This window comes from Etheostoma spectabile, chromosome 18, assembly GCF_008692095.1.
Source record: "Etheostoma spectabile isolate EspeVRDwgs_2016 chromosome 18, UIUC_Espe_1.0, whole genome shotgun sequence".
Lineage (NCBI taxonomy): Eukaryota > Metazoa > Chordata > Actinopteri > Perciformes > Percidae > Etheostoma > Etheostoma spectabile.
Window position 1 is genome coordinate 23,907,692 of NC_045750.1, and position 6,134 is coordinate 23,913,825.

A 6,134-nucleotide genomic window follows, 5' to 3' on the forward strand; every position below is an offset into this window, starting at 1 on the left:
CCCCCCCAAGTTTCCTCCAACCATGCTGTCCCACAGTGTCAGTGTGAGCCACTCTGCCCTTTAACCGGGAAAGCAATGGGCAGCTAAGAACCACAATGCATACCACACATGTACAGAAAAGGCAAAGAGACACACAGGAGGGACAGAGTCAAGGGAAGTCTGAGGTCATACACACACGTACAGACACACTCGCATATCAACACACACCTAAAGTCACATATTTTCTATGAGCAAAGGAATCTGACTAAAATATACAGACTCAATTCTCGAGGTCCCTTCTAATGAACGCAAAACCTCGCAATTAATTTCATCTGTTTCAGTCCAAAACCACATTCTCTCACACACACACACACACACACACACGCATACACACACAAACACACACACAGAGTCCATTAGGCTCATGTGTTGGGCCCAAACCACAGCCCAGAGTGCTCTTTCATGGCTCCATCATTACATCAATAAGTCTTCACATTAATCTCAGCACAGCAGAGCACACAGGCTATTACCAGATCAGCCCTGCACCACAGAGGCTCACTCCAAAGCAGACGTGGGCAAAATAGTAGTCAAATATATTCAGGATACTTGATAAACACACGAGGTGTACTCGGTTTGTCTCATTTTGGGAGGGATGTGTCCAGTTTTTGAGTAAACGGTGGAGGATAAATTACCTCAAGTAGTTCAAATGCATGAAACCATATCTACTCTTCATATATTTGGCCACATGTGCTCTGAAAAGCACTAAAAATGTATGTCGACTGCTAATTTAATACAGAGCCAAACATTTTTGAGGAGCTGGTTTCAATAGTGACTCAGAAGAATCTTTCAAATCTGTCCATGCCCTTTTAATGAAGCTCTTGAGAGTAGTCTGGAAAGAAAATATGGTAACTTTCAGAGATTAGCTTACTCCATCGTTTGTTATGAAATCGGCCGTCGGTCTGCAGTTAAGAGCCCCTGTGAGAAAAAGGCTGCTCGCTTAATAATCTCAAGGATGAGCTAAGGCAACTAAGCTGAGACTGCCACCACAAGCACAGCATCAATCACACTCAAGACACACTACTTTTTTGTTCAGTCCAACGAATATCGAGCTCAGACAGAGAGAGAAAGGGGAAGAAAGGGAAAACGAGGAAGAAAGAAATTGAGTGGAAGTGAGAGGAGGGGTGTTTAGCCCTCGTCTGTCTGGACAGGAAATGGGGTTCTTTAACCCTTGACCCAGGTCCACTCTGCGGCTGTGAGTGGGTATGTGTGTTTATCCTCTTGCAAACGTCTTAGAACAGGTTCTTTCAGACACTGGTTTGATGGACAGATGGTCCTCGTTGTCATGGCAGCCCATGCAGGTGCGTACGTGCGGGGTTTCCTGCCCTAAGGTGCACAAGGGCGGCGGGGTGGGGGTGTTTATTATCCACGGTGCCAACGGGCAGCAGAGAACCGCTGCTCCCAAGAGGTAAGAGGAATGATGGAGGAGAAGGAAACGAGGGGGAGAAGGAGGGAAGGTGTGATGAATGGAGAGCGGGAAGGGGAGAGAGAGAGAGAGAGAGAGAGAGAGAGAGAGAGAGAGAGAGAGAGAGGCAAGCTGTAAAACTTTTGGATGAGCGTCCACTTTTATCCCCCTGGATCTGTTCTTGATTGAAAAAAAGCTGTGAAGTAAGTTGTTCACTCGTCTCTCATTCTCTGCCATAATAGGAGAATAAAAGAATATTGCCTCAGAAACGTCCGCTGTTCCTGGAACGGCAGCCTCGGCTCTGATGACCTCACATATTGTTCCGTTGTATTCTTTTATTCTCCGTTCAACATTTCGGACCGCGAATGCGAGGCGAGAGGAGAAAAGGGGGGGGGGGGGGGGGGGGGGGGGGGGGGGGGGGGGGGGGGGGTGCAGCGTGGAGGGAGGGAGTCGAGCACTGGGGCCAAGGGTCACTTCTGGAGATTCTCCCCTGAAGGCAAGTCCGCTGCAAACGGGGGTAATAATAAACGTTTGGCGTTTTGAGTTTCTGAACCCCATCACCCCCGCCCTCCGTCCTGAGTCCGCAGGCTACGGGCTCCTGTATCAAACACGCACGGACGCCCATCAAATGCTGTCCCAAAAACCAGGAATTCCACCTTAAAAAACGTCAAAACACGCCACTTAAACTGTCTATAATTTAAAATGAAGACAATAATGAATGCTTGTTGTAGTCCCTGTGTTTCTGTTTAGCAGTGTGGTTTAAACTAAGAAGGATTTATTTGGTTAACTATGTTCTAACTTCTTAGGCCCCCTTAGCTCTGGTACAGCCAGCCTTAATAAATCCAAACCACTTATTAAATGTCTTAACTAAATGGCTAAATTCCGATGGATCTAGTCCGCTTTATTTGAGCAGCTTTAACCCTCGTGTTGTCTTCCCGTCGACTATGCAACTATGCACTATGAGATAACTGTTGTTATGAAATTGAATTGAAAATTGAATTTTAGTTTTTTGGGGGTCAAAATGTACAACTTTTTTTTTTTCGACACTTTTCCCGAGGTTTTTTGTCACTTTTTACGACATTTTTGTTGTTTATTGGCAATTTTTTCAACAATTTTCAATTTTTCTTTTTGCTTAAATGCTACGAAATTAAATTAAAACACCCACATTTTGTCAAATTAGTATTTATTTAACTTGTGAAGAGCATATGGAACTATACACGTTGTTTTTCTTTGACAATTAGATTTGAAAGAAACCCAAATTTCTCATGTAGAAACTTTGTAAAAACGGGTCAAATTTGACCGGAAGACAACAGTTACATAACTAAGGATCTACTAAAGACAAAATTGATGCCAATGCATTTTAGAGCAGATTTAATTTGCAATGGGCAGCACCCAAAATCAGCTTGAAAAAAGTAGTTTTTAATGTCATACACCCACAACTAGAAATTAAATGAAATGTCAAGTAAAGAAAACACATGCCAACTTTACTGAAAGCTAATTACAGGAAAAACCCAACTTAACAATTGTAAAAACAAAAACAAAACAAGAAACACACGCAGATGTGTCCCGACGCACATTCCCGGTTTGGCGTAGTGGAAATATGTCTATAGCCCCTCGTCTAATCCCAGGCCGCGCTGTCCGGGTTGTTTGTTTTTGTGTTTACTCAGGAATGTCAGACATCCGAGGACACAGCGGAGAGGAAGGTCAAAACCGCACAGCTCCGAAGACTCAACAAACATTAAATTCCAATTTGTGGAAAGCAGTGTGTGAAGCCATTAACGATCGCTCTATTTTCTTGCCCTTTAAGGTCTGCATGTACTGTGGGACACACACCCACACCCACATACACACACACACACACACACACACACACACAGGGTGACAACATGTGACTGCACCCAAAATAATAATAATTCCTTATAAACACATTTAATGATGGAATTGGAAGACTTAAAACAATGGAGGATGACTTCATGGAGAGTTTAGCTTATTGGTTTGATCTTTTTCGATGTATTTGTCAAAGACTGCATGAATGGAAATAGAAAGAGTATTTTCTTAATGTAGTCACAGCACGTTCAATCTCTTCAACCAAAGAAATTATGAAAACAAGCTCAAGAAATCTGACTATTTGATAGGGATTTGCTGTTGAAATGCAGAGATCTTATTAAATCCCATTCAATTTCCAGTTCCTCTGTCTGAAGTAGCCTAATTTATTGTTTGGAAGAGAAGAGTGGGAAACGAGAAAAGAGTGAACAAACAGGGACAGGGCGCGAAAGGCGCTAAGTCTGTGATTGATCTTTGGCTCTGAAAAAGACACCAAGATTCCTGCAGTACCGAATATCACTGCAGCCTCCATGAGGGAAACACGTGTTGTGCGCGGTGTGTGCATTTGTGTGCGTTTCTCTGTGAGTATGTGTGTGTGTGTGTGTGTGTGTATGCTGTGCACTCATTAGTGAAAAGCCTCAGCGCAGACTAGCTCCAGTTACAGTAGTAAACGCTTCCTTTGAACTTTTAATAGAGCCCTGAAACCCAACCAGGCCTTAAAAAACACAGATCTGCAGGAAAGGGGGGAAACAAAATGGAGAAAAAGAGGTGGAAATGGTAAAAAATAAATCACACAGAATGTATGGAAATGCATGATGCAAAAAGTGAGATGAAGACCTGCATTTAATTTATTCAAGAGCCATAACACTGCTGCTGTAATGGTTTGGCCATTAATACTAATAAATATAATGACCACGACATATATGAACACACCTGTTGACCTGGATGAAAGACATATTGTAGTGGGGAGGCAGATTCTCTCTCTCACTCACTCACTCACTCACTCTCACTTGTGTGTATTAAAACATGTTGACCTTTCTGTCGGTGTGTATAAGTGGGTGGGTAATTATCTGGGTGGGTGTCTGTGTTGCTGAATCTTCTGGCATGCATTGCAATAAACAGATGTTGAGTCTTTATGAGGTCTTTACAGGTTCAGCAGTGCCCCGAGTGTTTCTGTGTGCGCCGTGTGTGTGTGTGTGTGTGTGTGTGTGCGGCTAAGCATACATAGGCCTAACATAGAAACCTCTCATCAGTGAACCATGACAGAGACCACAAATGGAAATGAGCAGGAAAGGTGCGGCATTCTTCCTATGCTGAGTTTTTATTATATCAATAATGCGGTCACAGTGTTGTGCGGTGCTCAACACTGTGACCGCAGGGGCAGGTGCGTCGGAAGAAGTCCCGCAAATAGTGTTGTGCTGTGCCACAGTTTGGGAAGAAGCTCCTCCAATCTACAGACCAAGGAAACAAGGTCCACAAACACAGGGAATTCTCCAGCAGCCATGTTAAGTGTGACATCGCCACTACCATAAATACCATAAATCTTTTTTCACGCCAATCATGTTGACTTGTCATAGCAGGAAAAGCACAGGTGTCACTAATAAATTAACAATGCCTTGGTTTAATTTAACTGTGGTGGTAACTATGCCAGTGATCCAGCCTACACAATACCACAACCATAGAGCTAGCACCCATAAACTCAATGCAGCATTGTTATTAAAGTGCCTATATGTAATTCTTTAACTTTTTCTGAAGCATTGTCATTTGTCATACAATGATCTTAAAAGGACCTGTAACAGCAACAAGGAGACCAACAGCAGGTAGACGACACTACTAAAAAAAAAAAAAGTACAAAACAGTACCTTTAAGGAACAAAAGCTTGTCCCTGGGGTGGTACCCTTAAAGGTACATTGTTGTACCTTGAATAAGAGGATCAAATTTGTACCTTACCGGTTTGTACCTTCTAAGGGACAATATTATACCTTTGAGGATCAATAATGTACCTTAAACCCAAGTACAACAAAGTACCTGTAGAAAAGGTACAATTTTGTCCAATTAAGGTACAAACATGTACGTTACACCTCAGAAAGTCCACACTGTACAATGGAAGGTGCATAAATGTATCTTAAAAGGTGTATCATTGTCCCTTCAAGATATATTTTTGTACTTTTAAGGGAAAATTTGCTAAGTTTGTACCTTAGGGAACAAAAATGGACTTGTATTGTACTTCTTTTTTTGACAGTGCAGTAACACATTCTGATGGGGCACAGATTTCTTTGTAACACCGTGTAAAGCCCGTGTTAGCGTATCTAGCCTTTGGAGCCATGTCAAAGGAAGCAGGAGATTTCTTCCTATGGGCCTAATTGTATTTTAATGTTATTTTACAAAGTTACCTGCAGTAGTTATAGCTCATACTTGGGCAGGAGCACCACAGAAATAGGAGGAAATTAAACAAAGAAAGCTGAAAGTGAAAGACAAAAGGCGAAAACGAGAGTCACACTTCATCGGGCTCAACAGATTGATCATCAACAGATGGAGACAATTACGGGATTGTAAATGGTTCAAATCCCACCCCGAAATGGCCCGCAGGTATGTAAAATGTCTATTTCGTTCATAACATAACTTTAAAAACCGTTGGTTTCATGAAATGCACTATATTAATTTAAGTTGTTACTACATTGATTGTTACAAAAAAACTCTTATTGCTTTGGCTCGTTACACAGTGACAGTGGGACCCGGTTTAGACATCCAAAGTAGGATAAGTTACCATAATGCAACACCTGAAATGCAATCTGTAACATATTCTCTTGTAAATGAAGGATTTTCTGTCTGAGCAAAACGTTCATGACAACTATGTGACCCCCCCCCC